Source organism: Rhinatrema bivittatum, chromosome 18 (genome assembly GCF_901001135.1).
Source record: "Rhinatrema bivittatum chromosome 18, aRhiBiv1.1, whole genome shotgun sequence".
Lineage (NCBI taxonomy): Eukaryota > Metazoa > Chordata > Amphibia > Gymnophiona > Rhinatrematidae > Rhinatrema > Rhinatrema bivittatum.
The window spans coordinates 13312967-13334292 of NC_042632.1; the positions used below are offsets into that span (position 1 = coordinate 13312967).

The 21326-nt window shown below is 43.1% G+C and overlaps 2 long non-coding RNA genes across 4 annotated transcripts in view; both read left to right on the plus strand.

Moving 5' to 3' along the window:
* Positions 1–21326, plus strand: part of LOC115080086 — a 103995-nt gene that overhangs the window by 3083 nt on the left and 79586 nt on the right. The gene's annotated exons all lie outside the window — the stretch shown is intronic.
* On the plus strand, positions 9900–10845 carry LOC115080087. The gene is made up of 3 exons (XR_003853511.1): positions 9900–10043; positions 10150–10264; positions 10519–10845. It is a non-coding gene; the product is annotated as an uncharacterized LOC115080087 (long non-coding RNA).

The following is a 21326-nucleotide window of genomic DNA, read 5'->3' on the forward strand; positions in this document are numbered from 1 at the left end:
AAGTCCAGCGGGGGTCCGGAACAACCTCCTGCAGTCGAATCGTGTTGGTCTATGGCAGCCGCCATTTTGCGCCGCCATTTTGCAAAATGGCGGCGCAGAATGGTGCTGGCTGAAGACAACACGATTCAATTGCAGGAGACCGTTCCGGACCGCCGCTGGACCCCCAGGTAATTTAAGGCATTTTGGGGGGGGTTCGGGAGGGTGGGGGATTTAATTTAAAGGGTCGGGGGTGGGTTTTAGGGTGTTTTAGTGTGCCGGTTTTCCTGCCCTCCCCCTTCCCCTGATTTAGCTACGGACCGCCGCTGGACCCCCAGGTAATTTAAGGCATTTGGGGGGGGTTCGGGAGGGTGGGGGATTTAATTTAAAGGGTCAGGGGTGGGTTTTAGGGGGTTTTAGTGTGCCGGTTCACGATTTTAACGATTTTCACGATACTCTAAACACCCAAATGGCGACGATACGATTCCCTCCCCCTCCCAGCCGAAATCGATCGTTAAGACGATCGAGGACACGATTCACATCTCTAACATAATTGTCATCTATTTATATCACTATAGGAGGGTCATCTAGTTACTCAAGGTGAGGTTTTGGTGGTGGACTAGGGTTTTGGGGCCAGTTCTACATGCACAGTCAGACGTACAAACAACATAGTACATATCAGAGAAGACTGGCTGTGATTTGGAATGAGGAAAGCTACACAAAGATGAGATTTCGCCAATGTTTTCTCGCCCTAGCTTAATAGTACCCAGGTAGAGATGCATCAAGCTAGGGTGAGAGAACATTGTAGAAATCTCATCTTTGTGTAGCTTTCTTCATTCCAAATCACATCAAATCTTCACTGATATGTACAATGATTTGGAATTTATAGCATTTTGATGAATCTAGGCCATAGATTGTAATACTTCCCCTACTGCTTTAATAGCAGGCAAAATACAAATCAATTAAAAAGCAACTTTTTTTTTCATTTTGAAACTAAGGAAACAAATTGGGGTCTCCAAGAAATTAATTGTGAAACAAAAACACATTTTTTTCTGCTGCACATCCCTATTTAGCAGCATGGCTATGCTGTTGAATATCCCGTAAGAAACCTCTACTTAGCTAGATAAGTTAAATCTAGCTAAGTTAGACCAGCTTTATGGCAGGTCTAGCTTTGAAGTGCTGAAAAGTGGAATATAAAAATATAAAATAAAAAATATAAAATAAATAAATATAAATAAATAAATAACATCTGGTTAACTTGATTGGATAATTCAGAATATCAGCACTTATCCAGTTAAAATAAATGGATAAAGCAGTCCTGCCCCAATCTGCCCATTGCCCACCCCCAAGGTATCTAGTTAACTAAGCAGCTGGATAAATACTTCTTCGGCTAAGTGATGACTGCTGAACATAGCTGGATATTCAACAGTCGCCATTTAGCCAGATAAGTCGTTATGTATTTGGCTAAGTAGCGCTAAATATCATCCTCACAATTAATTCAAACGCGCACATTTCTTTCTCAACACACGAAGATACACTCAAACTAGATGAATTTAAGGAATGTTCTTTCTATATTATCTGGAACTCTTTGCCAGATATTGTAAAGACAAAGCTCTTCTTATTAAAATTTAGGAAAGCTGTTAAAGCTTTCTTTTTGGAGCAAGCTTATTCTAGGCTATCTGGCATGGTCTTATATAGTAAATAGGAACATAAGAACATAAGAAATTGCCATGCTGGGTCAGACCAAGGGTCCATCAAGCCCAGCATCCTGTTTCCAACAGTGGCCAATCCAGGCCACAAGAACCTGGCAATTACCCAAACACCAAGAAGATCCCTTGCTACTGATGCAATTAATAACAGTGGCTATTCCTTAAGTAAACTTGATTAATAGCCATTAATGGACTTCTCCTCCAAGAACTTGTCCAAACCTTTTTTGAACCCAGCTACACTAACTGTACTAACCACATCCTCTGGAAACAAATTCCAGAGCTTAATTGTGCGTGGAGTAAAAAAGAATTTTCTCTGATTAGTCTTAAATGTGCTACTTGCTAACTTCATGGAATGCCCCTAGTCCTTCTATTATCTGAAAGTGTAAATAACTGATTCACATCTACCCGTTCAAGACCCCTCATGATCTTAAAGACCTCTATCATATCCCCCCTCAGCCGTCTCTTCTCCAAGCTGAACAGCCCTAACCTCTTCAGCCTTTCCGCATAGGGGAGCTGTTCCATCCCCTTTATCATTTTGGTCGCCCTTCTCCATCACAACTATATCTTTTTTGAGACGTGGCGACCAGAATTATATACAGTATTCAAGGTGCGGTCTCACCTTGGAGCGATCCAGAGGCATTATGACATTTTCCATTTTATTAACCATTCCCTTCCTAATAATTCCTAACATTCTGTTTGCTTTTTTGACTGCTGCAGCACACTGAGCTGATGAAATGGAAGGCAAAACAGAGATTGTTGGGTAATAAGAGCAAGAACGATGTGGGCATCCGTTATCTGTAATTTGTTATTGTGGTTAATTCTTTAGATGTAATGTTTGGCTCTTCTTTTGTTTTTATAATTTTATGTATGGTTGTCTTTTTATGTGATTATGTATGTTTTTATTGTGAACCGCCTAGAAATGGTGATAAGCGGGTAAGAAATGTTTTAAATAAATAAATAAATAAAATTGATGTAAACCTCAAGCTACACACTGGATTAATTCTAATTCATAAACTATTTTCCCAGCACACAATATTGATACACAAATATAGTTCAAGCTTCAAACAAATGACTTTGCAAGATTTAAACACAAACTTTTCCTAGTAAGTTAATACTCGCAGGTCCTGCTTACCCACCAGTAGATGCAGCAGACCCTCAGCAAATGTATACTTGCAAATTGCTAGTCATCCTCTATAGTTATTGTTTCCTGTATACTTTCAGGTGAATTTTCAAAGGCGTTATACATGTAAACTTAACATACTATGATAACAATTTTCAATAGCCCATTTACATCGGTAAAGTGCATTTACAAATTTTAACCCAGTTTTAAGCATGTAAATGCTTTTGAAAATCAGGTCCTATGTGTGTAAATTCTCTCAGCCAAACTAAACATATTAATTAGTAAATATAATCGTATATGTGTAGTTTTGCTGGGACAATTTTTAAAGTGGACTTATGTGCTAAGTGCACTTTGAAAAATCGGTTTAACTATTTGGCATATTTTCTGGCTAACTTTGCTGTGTTATAAAATTACTCACATAAAGGTAGATTTTTATAATATGCACGCGCGCAGCCATAAACGCGTGTATGGCACAGCACATTTCAAGGGGAACATATTTTACAAAGCTCACGCATATGTGCGCCAACTATTCAAAATACGTGTATGTTTCGGCCGAGAGTTGCATGCGTCCCTTGTGTGCAGTCTTGCACATGGCCTTGTGGGAATCTTCTGTAGGAGAAAAACCATTTTCCACAAATTGGCTTCCCTCCTCTATCCTGGTCTTTTTTCTTTGTGATCTTGAGGAACCCAAAGACATCAGAAGAGATGAAGACCCTTAGCTAGTTCCTTGTCCCACAGAAAAGGCCTGCAGGATATTAAATTCTCTCTAGAGATAGTAGTCCAGGGTAAAGAGGCAATCTCTAACAGGGAGGAAACCTGCACTGCTGCAACTGAAGCTGCTGTAGGCCTAGGAGTAACTACCACTTCTGTAACCTGGCATTCTAGGCTAAGGGAAGGAGTCCCAAGCTCTCCCTCACTGGTTCATGGCTGCAACATGGCTACCAAGGGGTTCTCTGACACTGAGGATCTAGCATTAAAACTCTGTCAATCTGAGCCTGCAAGACCCGTGTGTTATGGGCCCCGGAATCCAGGGAACCCATCTGGGGAGCAGCAAAGGACTGCAAAGTAGGACTCTGGACAAGACAAGGGCCAGTCTTCCACCTAGCCTACCCCCTCTCCTGCAGGTTGAGCCCTTGGGTTCTGGGGCCCAGTACATTCTCTGCGGCAGTAGTACATCATAAGCCTTGGACAAGACAGGTGGGAGAGAAGGCTTGGACAAGGCAGGCTGGAATGAAGGCAGGCTTAGCAGGCAGGACAAGGCAAGACTTGATACTAAGCGGGACTTGGAACTAGACAAGACAAAGGTGAGACAAGGCAAGGGCAAGACTCTGGTACAGGCAGGACTGGACAGGTTACTGGGACAGGACAAGACTCTGGTACAGGCAGGACTGGACAAGATACTGGAGCCAGATAGGACAAGACCAACAAGGCAGATTAGAGCAGGACTTAGACAAGGCAGACAGGGGAAACACCAAAGAACACAGAAGCCTGAAGGCAGTGCCCTCTGCTGGGCAGGCAAGCTGTTCAAAAGTGCCCTTTTCTGGGCAGTTCGAGTGCATAGGCAGGAGCACTGCTGACGAAGTGTCCAAAAGATAGCCACAGGCACAGGGTGACTGGAGTGTAAAACCACTGGCTCAGGATCATTGGAAAACTGAACTACCGGCACAGGTTGAGTGGAGGGTAGAACCATTAGCATGGGGTGCATTTAGAATGAGACCTCTAGCTCCGGACCCCTTGACTGGACCACCAGAACATAGTGAGTGTAGAACCACTGGCATGGTAAACTGGGGCTCCTCCTGGAGCAGCACAACTGGACTGGAGTCGCTCGAGGTTGGCAGAAGGGTAGGACAAGGCAGGCTCCCACAAGGAGAAGACTGTGACTGCAGGTTCTTCCTGGAGTGGATTATCTGACTGGAGTTCTCCAGAGGTTCAGGTACAGCCATGGCTGCTGAATTGAATCAGACTTGAACAGTGTTTTCACCACACACTGGCTAGTAAGAAGTGCTGGAGATACCTGGAGGAAGAACAGCAAGCAGGCATGGACTCTCTGGAAGAGAAAGAAGAGTTTTAGTTTCTGAGTGGATTCTGAAACAGTCAGAAAATAGTTGCAAGCTAATTTCTTCTTAGCTGTCAACGTGGAGCTCGTTAACAAGTTGAAGCCAGCAGATGTGATTTTCTGGGTTATACTGGCAGGACTAATTAACAGCTCCTACCGATGGGGACAGAACTGGTTTAAGCAATGCTTTCACTTGTCCAGGAGTGTTGTTGGAATCATAAGAAGATTTTACTTTTCCAGGTAATAAATTTAAACCACTTGAACATGCTATGGCAGAATTAACTGTGCAGTTTAAAATTAGCTGTTTCTTTAGTATTAACTTGGCAAACTGTAGTTTTCAAGAGATCTGTGCTCTGAAATAAACCTGTGCTGGAAGGTTTTTTTTGGATTCTGCATGCAGGTACTCTACAGTTTCTGTGCCTTCATGAGCTTACAAGCAGAGCTTGTCTGTGAATAGTAAGGAGTAGTAAACTGACATTTTTTGCATTTCCACCTAACAGGGTTAAAAAAAAAACAGTAGGTGCACTCAGAGAAGGTGGAAGGACTCTGAGCTTGACAAACAGGGCAGGCAAAACTCATTGTGGACACATATTCAGTTTCTAGGGCAGAATGGTAGTAGAAAAAATTGGTTTGGACTGACCAGCAGGGCTAAGGATCCTGTATGCACTCTTGCTAGCAGGCATTCATCTTCTCATTCTGATATGGGCCCCGGAGTCTGGGAAACCCACCTGGAGAGCAGCATGGGACTGCAAGGTAGGACTCAGAACAAGCCAAGGGCCGGTCTTCCACCTAGCCAGTCCCCTCCCCCGCAGGTTGAGCCCAGAGCACCAGAGACTCCTATCATCTTGCACCCAGATCCAGAGACTCTAATCAGCCTTACCAGAGATTCTGCTGTGGCTCCTATTCTCCTGTCCTGAGTCACCCCTGCAGGTGGTCACCACACCTGGCTATCGTCCAACCGTAATAGCATGCTGAAGCCATCCACCTCCAGAGAGAGGGACAGGACTCATAGAAACATAGAAACGACGGCAGAAAAAGACCAATCGGCCCATCTAGTCTGCCCTGCAAGCTTCCACACTTATTTTCCCATACTTATCTGTTTCATCAACCTCCACGTTCAGGGCCCTTGTTGGTAACTGTTTGATTCAAATTTCCTGCCACCCCCTGCCATGGATGCAGAGAGTAATGTTGGAGTTGCATCAAAGGTGAGCATAAGGCTTATGGTTAAGGGTAGTAACCCCCGCATCAAGCAAGTTACCCCAATGCTTATTTACCCAAACTGCACAGATTGATGCCTTGTTGGATGTTGTCTGAATGTAAATCCTGTTTTCCTCATTTCCTCCTACTGTTGAAGCAGAGAGCAATGCTGTGTATGCTTTCAAAGTGATGTATCAGTCTTAATTGGTTTAGGGTAGTAACTGCCCCCACGCTTATAAATAAGCGTGGGGGTAGCTTGCTTATTACGGCTTATTACAGCTTATTACAGCTTATTACGGCTTGTTTACCCAGATTGTGAAGTTCAGACCTGGTTGGTTGTTGCCTGAATGTAATTCCTGTTTTCCACATTTCCCCCTGCCGTTGAAGCAGAGAGCAATGTTGGGATTGCATTAACCATGCAACATTGCAGCAAGTCACCCTCATGGCCCTGCTCTTCATTCCGATCCTCTAGCTTTTATGGATCCACAGTGTTTATCCCATGCCCCATTGAAATCCTTAACAGTTTTAGTCTTCACCACTTTCTCCGGAAGGGCATTCCAGGCATCCACCACCCTCTCCGTGAAGAAATACTTCCTGACATTGGTTCTGAGTCTTCCTCCCTGGAGCTTCAAATCGTGACCCCCTAGTTCTACCGATTTTTTTCCATCGTAAAACGTTTGTTGTTGACCATGGATCATTAAAACCTTTCAAATATCTGAAAGTCTGTATCATATCACCCCTGCTCCTCCTCTCCTCCAGGGTGTACATATTTAGGTTCTTCAATCTCTCCTCATAAATCATTTTGGGCCAGATTTTAAAACTTATGCACAGGCGTAGATTTGTGCGCGCAATCCGGCGCGTACAAATCTATGCCTGATTTTATAGCATGCATGCAACCGTGCGCATGTTATAAAATCTGGGGTTGGCACACATAAGGAGGTGCACACTTGTGCACCTTGCGCGCACCGAGCCCTAGGGGAGCCCCGATGGCTTTCCCTGTTCCCTCCGAGGCTGCTCCAAAATCGGGAACGGGGAAAGCCATCGGGGCTTGGAGGGAACTTTTTTTTCGGTCCCCCCCCCCCACCTTCCCCTATCTAACCCACCCCCCATCCCTACCTAAAAGCCCCCCCCACCTTATTTTATTTCTTACGCCTGCCCAAGGCAGGTATATCTTGCACGCGCTGGCATGGCCCCAACAAAGGAGGCCTCGGGATCGCCCCCAGACCGCTCCCTGACCCCCCAGACCCACCCCCGGACTGCCACCATGCCCCAGACCCGCCCCCTTCCCACCCCTTTTTCGAAGTCCCGGAACATACGCGCATCCCGGGGCTTGCGTGCACTGCCGAGCCTATGCAAAATAGGCTTGGCATGCGCAGGGGCTGATTTTCTCGGGTTACGCACGTAGCCTTTGAAAATCTGCCCCATTATGAAGACCATCCATCTTTTTGGTCACCCTTCTCTGGACCACCTCCATCCTTTCTCTGTCCCTTTGGAGATATGGTCTCCAGAACTGAACACAGTACTCCAGGTGGGGCCTCACCAAGGCCCTGTACAAGGGGATCATCACTTCCTTTCTCTCACTAGATATTCCTCTCTCTATGCAGCCCAGCATTCTTCTGGCTTTAGCTATCGCCTTTTCGCATTGTTTCGCCGACTTTAGATCGTTAGACACTATCACCCCAAGGTCTCTCTCCTGTTCCGTGCACATCAGCCCTTCACTTCCCATCAAATAGTTCTTTCGGATTTCCACACCCCATATGCATGACTCTGCATTTCTTGGCATTGAATCTCAGCTGCCATATCTTCGACCACTCTTCCAGCTTCCTTAAATCCCATCTCATTCTCTCCATTCCTTCCGGCATGTCCATTCTGTAGCAGATCTTAGGATCATCCGCAAAAAGACAAACCTTACCTTCTATCCTGTCCGCAATGTCGCTCACAAAGATATTGAACAGGACCGGTCCCAACACCGATCCTTGCGGCACTCCGCTTACCACCGCTCTCTTTTCAGAGTAAGTTCCATTTACTGTCACTAATGACTCTGCTATCGCCCAACCATAACACGTAGGCCACAAGACAAGCAAGGCAGAAGACCCATAGGCCACAAGGCAAGAACAAGGGTCAGGTCACCAAGCCAGCAGTGACACCATGAGAAGACAAGGAGCTTCTGGCAAGGCAGGGTTTATATAGGGTTTGACTTGAGTGTGGCAAGGGCAGTTAGGAGGAGGAGGAGACAAGAATGGTGATTAGGCAGACTGAGTGTCTCTGCTGGAGGGGAAACATCATGAAGTTAAGCTAAGACTGCATAGCAGGTGAAATCTTAACACCATGGATCCCCCATCTTCATTAAACTCATGACTCTGGAGCTCCCCTTTAGCTTTGGGACATCTCAGCAATACTTTCTACCTACACCTTTCTGAGACAGCAGGCCAAGCAAAGTGAGGGTTTTCTTTCCATGCTCTGCTACTGATGCCATCTTGGCCTTCTTCCCTGCTCCTTCAAATCATAAGCTGGGATTTTAAAATCACAGAAAATATCTTTGTGACTCACCTGGGATATCCAAAATGAAGCCCCCTTAGTTTCAAGCTGTCCTCCTTCTGTCACAGTAAGCTCCAGCCGCTGCACAGCAAAGCTCTCTCCTTTTCTTTTCTTTTTGTACTTTGTCTCTTTCAAGCAGAAAACAGCACAAGCTCCTTAGAAAGGAAGGGAGAAGAGGAGTTGGGATGAGAAAAGGGAGAGGACCAGACTTCCTAGAAGCCCCCTGGGTTCTGGCTCGCTCCACTGAAGAAGAGAGCTCAAGCTTTCTCCTCAAAAGCAGAAATTCCTCTCTCTCTTTTTTTTTTGTTTAAAACCAAGAATGTTGCTCAACTCAGGGAGTGAGAACTGGTCTTTCACTTTAGGAGGCTCTCTTTTCCTTTTCAGCCTACCAGGCCATAGTCCACAGTATAGGATGCTTGCCTACTATCTGCTGGAGACAAAAAACACTGACAGGCTGGTGTAAGCACAGATGCATATAAGGAAAGGAGTGACATCAACAAGCTTGTTGATCTCTATCTCTATCTGCTGGTTGGTGGGCATAACCCTTTTGTCTGGACTGTTCTGACTGGATCTAATTTGTAAATCTAATTTGTGGTCTTATAAGTCATAAGTGTGTGTGTGATTGAGGTGTGATATGTTGCAAGTTTATTGTTTCTGAATAGGGATTTGTAGCTTTCTAGCTTGTATATTTTCCCAAATGGAAGTGTATTAATGCCTATCTCCTGGAATTCAGTGCACCTAGTAGTGGAGTGTTTGTGTTGCTGTTACTGAGGTAACAATAGAATTTGTATACTAGGTACATTGTACTTCACCTGTGAAGGTATAATTCTATACTTCTGGCTTATAGATCAATTTATAAAATTACACTATCCAACTTTGAATTGTATCTGAATTACATATTAATATAAATTAATGTAATATTTGTGAAATAGTTTTAGATGGGACAGAGCTGGGGATAAAAAAAACCAGTTGTTTATGCCCTTGAGTAAGTTCAGTCTGCTTAACTCCAGTGTGATTGGAGGACACCTGCATGGAGTTGCCCATGGCTCACCTTCTCCAATACGGTAACTACAACAGGGGTACTCTACCTGTCCTTAACCCAAGACTATCTATCAACACATAAGGACATACATATATTTATTCTCACAAATATCTCATATCCTCTTATACTAATTATTTTTTCATTTTTTACATACTTAGTTATATTTATAGAATTACTTAATCCTATTTCTTAATACATCATAATCAATTCTCAAAATGAGTTGTGTAGATGTTTTGGTTTGATTCTCCCCAGCAGGGGATTTAAATAGCGGAAATGGACAGTGGAGTTCCGATTTCTTCAGCCGTTGTCTGACGGCGTTTTGATCTTTTGACGGATGGGTGTTTGAACAGACGTCTTGCCACACTGATATGAAGATATTTGGAAACTAATAAATTGTGAGCGTTGGTAAGTAGAAGACTTTGAGGAATATATAATATGTTTTGTCTACTACATAGGTACTTTTGGATGAAGACAATTGTCTTTTTGATTCTTTTGATTTTTTAATATTTAGGGAAAGTGGCTATGTGAAGTTGGCTTCCTCTGTCATAAGGAGAATGGTTTAAAAGTTGTGAATCCCTGGACGGGAATTTGGTTGAAATTTAGATGTTACTGTGGTATCACAGATTGTAAGTATGCGATTTTTTTAAACAAGAATATGATATGAATGAATAATAGATGATGTGGGTGGAGATTAGATAGTTGTGAGTGGTTGGGTCGGGATTGAATACATGCTGATATATAAATAAATTATATCAAGGCAGTGATGGGACATGAATATAAGATATTGAATTTATATTTAATTTGATTCATGTGGGCATGTAGGATTTTCATGTAGATATTGGTCTTTAGTTTATATACATGTTTTGTTGCTGTATTTTAGATATAGGGTGTGTGGATACTGGTGAAATAAAGGATAATTCAGTACAACGGAGAATTGGATCCCCGTGTGATTGGGTATTGAAGGAATGAAGTGTGTTTAGATCATCCTTTGAATGGGCTACATATTGGGGTTGAAAGAGTGAACGATGCTAAGATTTACCCCTGAAGAAGCTTAATTGCGAAACAAGGTCCTTGTCGGGGATTGTAATTGCAATAGCCATTGAACATAGCGGGATTTTTTAACAATCAATGTGTTACAAATAGATAATAATATTGAAAATGTATGAAATTGATGTTTGAAGTTGTATTTTTGTAACACTCGTGTACTGTATTTTCTTATTATAAATGTTTATGGGAAATGTGCAATATGATGGGTGGGTATTTTAAGTGTGTGTGTATGGTGTGAATGAATGGGTATATGTTATGTATATTTATGAATATTTTGGGGATGTTTGGGGTATCCACATGTTAAGATAGCTGTTTGCAAATGAAGATAAATAAATTTGAAATTATTTAATTCAAATGGTTAATATATCATTTTTTAGCAAATATAATTATTTTTGGAATATTGTTTAAATTAATTTATGTTATTTTGAGAATTGATTATGATGTATTAAGAAATAGGATTAAGTAATTCTATAAATATAACTAAGTATGTAAAAAATGAAAAAATAATTAGTATAAGAGGATATGAGATATTTGTGAGAATAAATATATGTATGTCCTTATGTGTTGATAGATCACCTTCTCCAATGCCATCACCATGCAGACCTCCAGTTTCTCTATTTTCTTTATTTATCATATTATACGTGGCTTTCGGTTTGCCACTAGATGGTCCTAGGTCCCTTACCATCAGGACTAGTAATAACAGTGGGATTTTCCATTCCCTTTCAGTCTCTCCATTGAGCTGTCTGTGATTGGATATCCCAAGGGTATAAGGTGGAGCTAGAGGTAGAGTGAGCATGGTCGTTTTGAGGAGTAAGGAGCTATTTATACTTTCTCCCTGCTAAATTGGGCCCACTGATCCAGATTAGTGTTTTTTTATTGCATTCAGAGGCGAGTCCTCATCAGTACATACCCTGTCTGAGAGGGTATGTAATGATGAGGACATACCCTCTTTTGAAGAGAGAGAGAAATTTTGGTCAGCTTTTGGATTAGTTTTTCTCATTCTGAGGAACATCCTGTACCCTTTGGAGAGAAGCAATCCCCCCAATCCAGAGAGCATGGACTGGCAACCTGTGAGTGACCCCTCTAACTCCCTAAAGCAAGACCAGTGATAGAAACATTTGGATTTTTCCCCCTTTTGTTAGTGTGAAGGCTTTTTCCCAAAGATGTTCAGTCTTTTTGTCAAGACTGAACATCAAGATTCTCTCCCAGAGAGGAAGGCGAGAATGGGATTGATAACATCAAGATCTAGAGAATACCAACTGGATCTCCACCCCAAAGGGATCAGGTCCCAGGCTGTGGGCATCAGACTGAACTTTGGTTGCAGGTAAGATCTTTTCATGGTGTGGGGCTCTCCCCTAGGATTCCCCAATTTACTGGGCTGCATGCACAGATGAGGAGATCATGACACAAACACCCCAGCAAGGAGACCATGTAAATAGTTCAGATGTATGGTTCATTTACAAAGTGTTTGTGGAACAGTGATTAACCTTTTGGAAATAATCAATAAACTTTATTTGAACACCCAGTCTGTTTGTCCCTGAAGAGGATATTGCAGCTATGAGAGACACTCACATCAGGAAAGACCCTCCAGCACCTGGGCCACAAAGGATTTCTTTTCCCCCCACAGAAAAAGCTCACTCCCTGCGAGGTGCAGAAAGAAGGGGAAAGATGGCAAGAGTAGCTCCAACTAACAAATAATTTTTTGGCCCTAGGGGGAAATAGCAAACACCCCAACAAAGGGTTACATATATTTTTTTTTATTTATTTTATTTTATTTTATTTTATATTTATTTATTTATATATATATATATATATATATATATATATATATATATATATATATTGAGGTCAATCTTCAAACACCATTTAGAACGGGTAGATGTGAATCGGTTATTTAGATAATAGAAAGACCAGGGGGCACTCCATGAAGTTAGCATGTGGCACATTTAAAACTAATCAGAGAAAGTTCTTCTTCACTCAGGGGTAGATTTTATAAATCTGCACCTGCGCAAACAAGACTAGGCAGGATATTAATCGATACGCACGTAGCCGCACGTATCCATTAAAATCTGGGGTCGGCGCGTGCAAGGCTGCCCAAAATCGGCAGCCTGCACGCGCCAAGCCACGCAGCCTGCCTCCATTCCCTCCACCCCCCACACCTTCCCCTCCCTTCCCCTACCTAACCCACCCCCCTGGCCCTATCTAACCCCCCCCAGCTTTGTTGTACAAGTTACGCCTGCCCGAAGCAGGCATAACTTGCACGCACTGGCCAGCAGCCGGCGCGCGATTCCCAAGCCCCGGAGCTGTTTCGGAGGCCTCAGCCATGCCGCTGAAATGCCCCCGGGCTGGAACCAAGCCTGCAGCCCCGCCCCAAATGACGCGCCGCCGCAACACGCCCCCTCCCCCCAGGCAAGCCCCGGGACTTACTCGCGTCTCAGGGCTTGCGCGTCCCGCCGAGCCTACTCAACATAGGCTCGGCGCGCGCAGGGGGTACTTCGGCCAGGCTTTCGGGGGGTACGCGTGTACCCCTTTGAAATTCTGGCCCTCAACGCACAATTAAACTCTGGAATTTGTTGCCAGAGGATGTGGTTAGTGCAGTTAGTGTAGCTGTGTTTAAAAAAGGATTGGATAAGTTCTTGGAGGAGAAGTCCATTACCTGCTATTAATTAAGTTAACTTAGAAAATAGCCACTGCTATTACTAGCAGCAGTAACATGGAATAGACTTAGTTTTTGGGTACTTGCCAGGTTCTTATGGCCTGGATTGGCCACTGTTGGAAACAGGATGCTGGGCTTGATGGACCCTTGGTCTGACCCAGTATGGCATGTTCTTACGGATAACTTCTAAATGTATCTGGCTAAATTCTAACCGGGTAACTACTTATCCAGCTAGAAGTTAGCCGATATGAGGGGGGGTTTCAGTGGCGGGCAGGAGGCATTTCGGGGAAGAGCAGAGTTAGCCACATATGTTAACCAGCTAATTCCAATTTTCAGAGTTAGCCGGTTAACCTGTGTGGCTAGCTCTGATCGTGCTGTAGGGCTGTCCTAAAGTTCTCCGGCCTTGTGTGTCTCTGAAGATATCCAGCTACGTAGAAAGTTATCCAGCCACACAAGGCCGGATAACTTTAAAACCTAACCAGCTATATTCAAACATAACCAATTAGGTTTTAAAGTTATCCGGCTACATGTAGCCAGGTAACTTTAAGCAACTGTATTCAGTGAGACATCCAGCTGAATATCCAGGTCAAGTTATCTGGCTAACCTGTCCAAGAAATCATGCATATGGGGAGTGGAAATCCGAATGAACTGTATTCGATGGGGGGGGAAAGGCTGATGTGCAAGGAGCAGGAGAGGGACCTTGGGGTGATAGTGTCTAATGATATGAAGTCTGCGAAACAATGCGACAAGGCGATAGCAAAAGCCAGAAGAATGCTGGGCTGCATAGAGAGAGGAATATCGAGTAAGAAAAGGGAAGTGATTATTCCCTTGTACAGGTCCTTGGTGAGGCCTCACCTGGAGTACTGTGTTCAGTTCTGGAGACCGTATCTACAAAAAGACAAAGACAAGATGGAAGCGGTACAGAGAAGGGCGACCAGGAAGGTGAAGGATCTTCATCGGATGACGTACGAGGAGAGATTGAAGAATCTAAATATGTACACCCTGGAGGAAAGGAGGAGCAGAGGTGATATGATACAGACTTTCAGATACTTGAAAGGTTTTAATGATCCAAAGACAACGACAAACCTTTTCCGTAGGAAAAAAATCAGCAGAACCAGGGGTCACGATTTGAAGCTCCAGGGAGGAAGATTCAGAACCAACGTCAGGAAGTATTTCTTCACGGAGAGGGTGGTGGATGCCTGGAATGCCCTTCCAGAGGAAGTGGTGAAGACCAGAACTGTGAAGGACTTCAAAGGGGCGTGGGATAAACACTGTGGATCCATAAATTCAAGAGGCCGCCATTGAAGAGTGGGGGACTCGCCAGAATGATGGCTACTGCCTGGAGACAATACCCTTATTCAATAAACATATACATGGTTACTGTGACTCCAACATCACTCTAAGCTTCAACAGCAAGAGGAAATATGGAAAAAAGGATTTGCACTCACAAAGAGGGGAGTAGCTGGCTTGTTACGGCAGTTACTACCCCAAACCAAATAAGCCTGATACTTCACTTTCAATGAATATCCAGCATAGTTCTCTGCTTCAACGGCAGGGCTGAAGAAAAACTGATACTTCACACATCCAGCAGAGCTCTCTGCTTCAACGGCAGGGGAGAAGAAAAAAGGGTTCGCACTCACAAAGCGGGGAGTAGCTGGCTTGTTACGGCGGTTACTACCCCAAACCAAATGTGCCTGATACTTCACTTTTGATGCATATCCAGCATGGCTCTCTGCTTCAATGGCATGGGAGAAAGACTGATACATCACGCATTTCCAGCATAGCTCTCTGCTTCAACGGCAGGGGAAAAGAAAAACAACCAATAAGGGCTGTATAACATAGTCTGGGTAAAACAAATAAGCATGGGTGTAGCTTGCTTATTGCGGCGGTTACTACCCCTACTACCCCTAACTAATCAAGCTAGACATTTCACTTGGATGCAGCTCCATCACTGCTCGCTATATTAATGGTGGGGGTGGAAGGGAAATAGAACCAAGAGCTAAGAGAAACAGATAAGTATGAGAGAAAAAATGTGTGAGGCTTGCTGGGCAGACTGGATGGGCCATTTGGCCTTCTTCTGCCGTCATTTCTATGTTTCTATGTTTCTATTAAACGGCCTACTGAATATTAGTCTCATTGTGTACAGGGTGCGAGTGCACTTTGTAACTTGGCCATAAGTGGCAAATTGCCTAGTTATGGCTCTGCTCCCCCTTGTTGGATTTCCTGGAGTTTCCATATGGTTGACAGCAGGACTGAATGCACAGCTACAGTTAACCAATGCCCACAGTCTGGGCCCTCAGCTTGTCGCTGTGTTTTTGCCAAATACCTCTCTTGTTGGTGCTGCCCAGCCCTCTCCTCATGCACTTTGACTCTCCTGTTTCAGGTCCTGGCCCTCTCATGGCCCCTTTGAGAACTCCTGCCATTGCAGTTTCCTTTTTGCTCCTGTCTTGTTGCCTTGGGTATTTCTACTACTGCGCTCATTGCCTTATCCTATGCCTTGGGATTCTAATGCCACTATCCTTTTTGAAAGGGCCTGAAATCTTGAACATTGGGAGAGCAAGAATCAAAGCCATTTCAGTGCATAAACCAGCTGTAAACCCAGCTAGGCTTCACTAGAGTTAACTTGGATGTCTTCTAAAGGTTCAGGAGGTAGTATTTGGGGGGTGAGTAACAGAAGACTCCAACCCTCCAGTAGATGGGTGACTATATAGTGATATAAAGAGGACCATGAGATGCCAAGGGGAGCAGAAAGGAGCTTAGATGTGTCAGTCAAGGGGGCAGTGCTCAGCGCTGGGTTTTAAGATTCAACAGGAAAAAGGTCCTCTTTCCTGCATGTGGTGAAAGGCTGTCCAGGAAGGTTCAAAGCCTTACGACCCCAGGGAAAATATTGTTCTTGGATAGCCTACAACCACTAAGTAACGCTGAGAAGATGATGTGTGGTGAACGGTTGGGACTCTTTTTTGCTTCTGATTAATCTTACTGCATTTTTTGCCTTCTGAATATATTTGGATTTTATATTTTATTTGAAAACCAAAATGGGGTGTGGGCTGTTTTTTTGGTGTGTTTGTGGTGATCCCCGCTCCTCACAGTATGACTCCATGCATTTTCTAGGCTCTGCACTGAATTATAAACAGCTCAGCAATCTTACCTACTGAAATAGATTCTTTGAAGATTCCCCGCCCTCAGTAAAAGCGAGTTTTTGTGTTGTTCCACAAATGTTATCCACATTGTTTGGAAGAATTCCTGCAGGTGAGGTTAGGTCGGAGGAGGCAGCAAAGCTCCTTTTTAGATTTTCAAAAGTATAGAATGCGCACAATTTTGGCTTGAAAAAATATCTAGAGGAAATAAAAAAGCATAAATGTCTGTGGGGTTTTTTTTTTCTCCAGAAATAATAATCAAAGTGACATACGGGCCGATTCAGTAAAGTCCGCGGGAGAGCGGGCGAGGCGCGCGCACAGGCCACTCACCTGTGCGCGCGATTCAGTATTTAAATTAGGTCCGGCGGTAGAAATGGGCAAAAGGAGGGGCGGCTGTCAGTGGATTTGACAGCCGACGCTCAATTTTGCCAGCGTCGGTTCTCGAGCCCGCTGACAGCCACGGGCTCGGAAACCGGACGCCAGCAAAATTGAGCGTCCGGTTTTCGACCCGACAGCCGCCGGCCGACTTCAAAATTTTTTTTTTAACTTTTTTCCCTTTGGGACCTCTGACTTAATATCGCCATGATATTAAGTCGGAGGGTGCACAGAAAAGCAATTTTTACTGCTTTTCTGTGCACTTTCCCGGTGCCTGAAGAAATTAGCACCTACTTTTGGGTGGGCGCTAATTTCTGAAAGTAAAATGTGCAGCTTGGTTGCACATTTTACTTACTGAATCACGTGTGAATACCTAATAGGGCCCTCAACATGCATTTGCATGTTGAGGGCCCTATTAGGTTCGGCAGGCTGGAAGCGCGTTTTCTGCCCCTTACTGAATAAGGGAAAACGCGCATCCAGTGTTCTGTATCAGCCCAATAGTAACATAGCAATGATGGCAGAAAGGACCAAATGCTCCATCAGGTTACCCCCATTCCTTCTGTTAAGTGTAGTAGCTGCCATTCCGTGCTATTATCCCAAAGCCTTATGATAACCTATAAAAAAATTTCTGCTAGCAACATTTTTACTGGGTGATGAGCCTTCTTGAAAATTTATAGTTTTACTTGACGTGCATTGCTTATGGATTTGCCTGTAGAAGCAGACCTGTGCTTTTCCCCTTATATCTGTGCATCAGTACCAAGTTGGAAGTCATCTGAATTCAATTCCCCTTCCCCCTGCCATCAAATCAGAGAACAATGTTGCAGTTGTAGTAAAACGAACCCCATCATTTTGCTTTGATTGGTGCAAACCCCATGGAGTGTGCATAAACATAGGCTGTTTGATTATTGTTCCCTACAGCAACCCAGCGTCACTTCCTGATACAAATATTCCAAAGTTACAATCATTCTGTAGTGGCTTTTCATTCCTCCAAAGAGGCAAAAATGAATGAGGCAAGTCTTTTGGACATGGCCTATTAAACAATAACATTGCTGACATGTTTTATGTCTCTGTTAACATTGTCCTGCTGCTAATAAGGACCAGGCAGGAGCTTGTAGGAGTTCCCCAGCGATCATCAATCACAGCTCCTTAGATACAGTATGTTGTGCTCTGCTCTCAATGGCCAATGAAGTGCTGCTCAAACTTCTCAAAATGGCAGAAGTTTGGGCCTGAACATGCAGAGTACGACAGGTGCCAAGGAGAATAAGATGTAGCTGTGAAATGTCTTTCTACTTACTGTCCAGCTCGGTAAAATAAAACAATGTCTCCTTTTGAGCATCTGGTTCTGCTTAGATAAGTCCAGATCAGCCTCTCTGACATATTGCTGTGTATTATGAAATGATTCTAACCTGTGCTCTCCTGAACACTCCCTAAGCTAAGTGCAAAGTCTCCTGTTATTTATTGCACAGCACATGTGGGTTTTATTTACACTTTAGCCTGTGCTGGGAACCTGATGAACAGAATTGCCAGCAGTAGCCAAAGCATTTCCAACAGCTGTGCATGTTTTTGTATCTGCACCATGGGGCTGTGATCAGAAGAGATACACAAGATGTCAGCAGGAATGAACCACTTGGTCCACTCAGTCGGTCCATTTCGGCCTGTCTGCTATGCTGTTACAGTTCTTGCTTTCTCTGTGGTGTTTGCCCCTCTTCCTCCTGCTACTAAGGTCCCCTTCTTCTCTGTCCCAAGTACAGTTGGCTTGAATACTACGTGTTTTGGCTTCTATAATCTCCACTGGAAATCTGTTTCAGGTATCCACCATGCTGTCGGTGAAAAAGGATTTTCTCCCATTCTTTCTGTGCTTCCCCCCAAGAAGCTTCTTACAATGACCCCTTGAATTCTATGGCACAGGTTTATAACCCATAACCCTGTCTTTTATTCACATAAATGATTTTTAAAATTCACTTCTGTATACCTTATAATCAGGGATTGAAAAATATGGTCACCTCAGACAAGTTAATTTTCACTGCTGACAAAAACCAATAAGCACTCATAACCCTGCTGAGACACAATGGCAAAGCAAACTACATGGAACAGTGTCAACAAAAGCAAGCAGCAGGCAGCAGAGAGAGACTGCGGGAAAAACTGCCATCTCTGTAAAAATGCAGGAGGAATTCCAAGTTGCAGGGTTGTTCTCTGCTGACTGAGATTTGGCAGAGCCAAAAATCAGCAAATCATAGCCATTCTGCTGCCCACAAATGTTTTCTGCCCTAGGCACAAGGGTTCCTATTGACAAATCCAGGGCTGGATATATCACCTCGGTGTCTTGCTACCTCTCATCATTGCTTCCATACCCCAGAATCTACACCTTGGGGGGGACTAGATGCTTTTCTGCTATACCCCTTATGCTACACTTTGGTAGTCTTGCTGCCATACCCCAGACTCTACACCTTTGGTGTCTAGCTGACACTCTGCATTACTACTATATCCCTTATGTTATACCTTAGGGGTCTTGCTACTACTCAGCCTTGCTGCCCTGATCCTGATGATACAATAGGGGGGTCTTGCTGCCACTCTGTCTTACAACCATCCATGCCCCTGATGCTGCCACCCTCTATTGCTGATATACCCTTTATGCTACCCTAGGGGGTCTTGCTGCCACCTTGAGAATATTGCTGCCATTCTCCTGATCAATAACTTTGGGGGTCTTGCTGCCACCCTGCCTTGCTGTTATCCTCTTTATGCTACACCTTGGGGAGCTTTCAGCCACTCAATCTTGCTGCCATTCATTTAGTTTATCATATTTAATAAAATGCCATTCTAGGATAAAATCAAGAAAATGTACAATATAACTAAAAGAAAAAGCAATACAATTATGACATAAACAAAAGTAAAATATAGCAATAAAGATAAAACCTATGAAGTAAACAAAATACATAAAAAATGAATGTTTAAACTAGATACAAATGAAATAACATAATTGCAAAACATAAGATTATAAAAATAAATATCAACATAATAAAATAACAATAATAGCTCAAAAATGTATTAACAGCAATTCCATAATCTTATCACAAAAGACTGTAGTCAGTGAAAGAAAGAAGTTACTTAAACCCTCAAATATCATAAGCTTTTGTGAAGAGCCAGATCTTAAGCCCCTTTCTGAACATAGAAAAGTCCTTGTCCAAGCGTAACATTAATGGAAGGCTGCTCCAAAAGCTTGGAGCAAGATGAGAGAAACACATTTTGCATGTTTGCTCTAACATTTCTCTAGGAAAAGGTAATCTGAGTTCTTGCTGAGAGGAGTGAAGTGTTGTAGCAGATTGATAAGGAACCAGAAATGTTGCCTTGATGAAGGACTTTAAAAGGGAGACAGCTTATCTTAAATAAAATGCAAGTGGAAATTGGGACTCAATGAAGATCTTGTAAAAGAGGAGAGACGAGATCAAACTTCTTTTTACCATAAATCAACTTAGCAGCTGTGTTCTGTACAATCTGGAGCTTATGAGTTAAATTGAATTAAATTATGGTAAAGCAAATTACTATAGTCAAGGTGTCTTAAAATAAAGAATGTGATAAAACTTTGAGATCATATTCATTCAAATAAGATCTTAATCTATGAATAAGATGCAAAAATTAGAAATATTTTTTAATAAGTGCAAAGACCTGACTTGTAAAATTCTAACTAGTGTCAAACTTGACACCTAGTATGGTAACAGAGTCTTTCAGCTGAATGGTGGATTGATGGTACCTGCCATTGAAGGTACAGGAAGGATCATAGTACCCACATTCCTTGTAAACCATATTGCCCCATTATTGGGACTGACTTTTAATTTAAAGGAGAAAGTCTTGCTTAGGAAATCATTAAATTCAACTATAGATGGGGAGGACTTGGGATCAAAGCTTGAACAATTTGAATGTTGTCAGCATAGAAAAAAGGTCTAGACTCTGAATTAAAGTTGCTAAATGTGAAAAGTAGAAGTTGAAAAGAATAGGTGACAGTACTGAACCTTATGGAACACCATAGGAGAGATAATAGGGATGTGAAAACTTGGAATTCCAATCCATCTGAAAAACTGGATTAGTAAAAAAATATTTGAATCATTTTAATGCTGAAGCAGAAAGACCAATGTCAATCAAATGGAAGATGTGGAAATGATGGATAACAGTTTACCCAGACTTTACACCTTGGGGGTCTTGCTACTGAATCCTAGACTCTATATATGGGGTGGTCTTGCTACTGTAGATGGTTGTTTTGCCTCTCATGGGGACTTGAGGTCTTCATGCCACTCTTTTTGTCACTCTATCAGTTCCTGGCATATTTTCTTCCACCTTTGATGCTGTGTTCCCCCTTCATGGTGCCTTAGGTTATTCATGTCACTCACGGTGCCACTTTGCCCCTCTCATGCTGCCTTTAGGAATTTATGCCACTGTTATTAGTGTCCTCTTTTGAAGCCTTATGGTGTTCTTGCCATT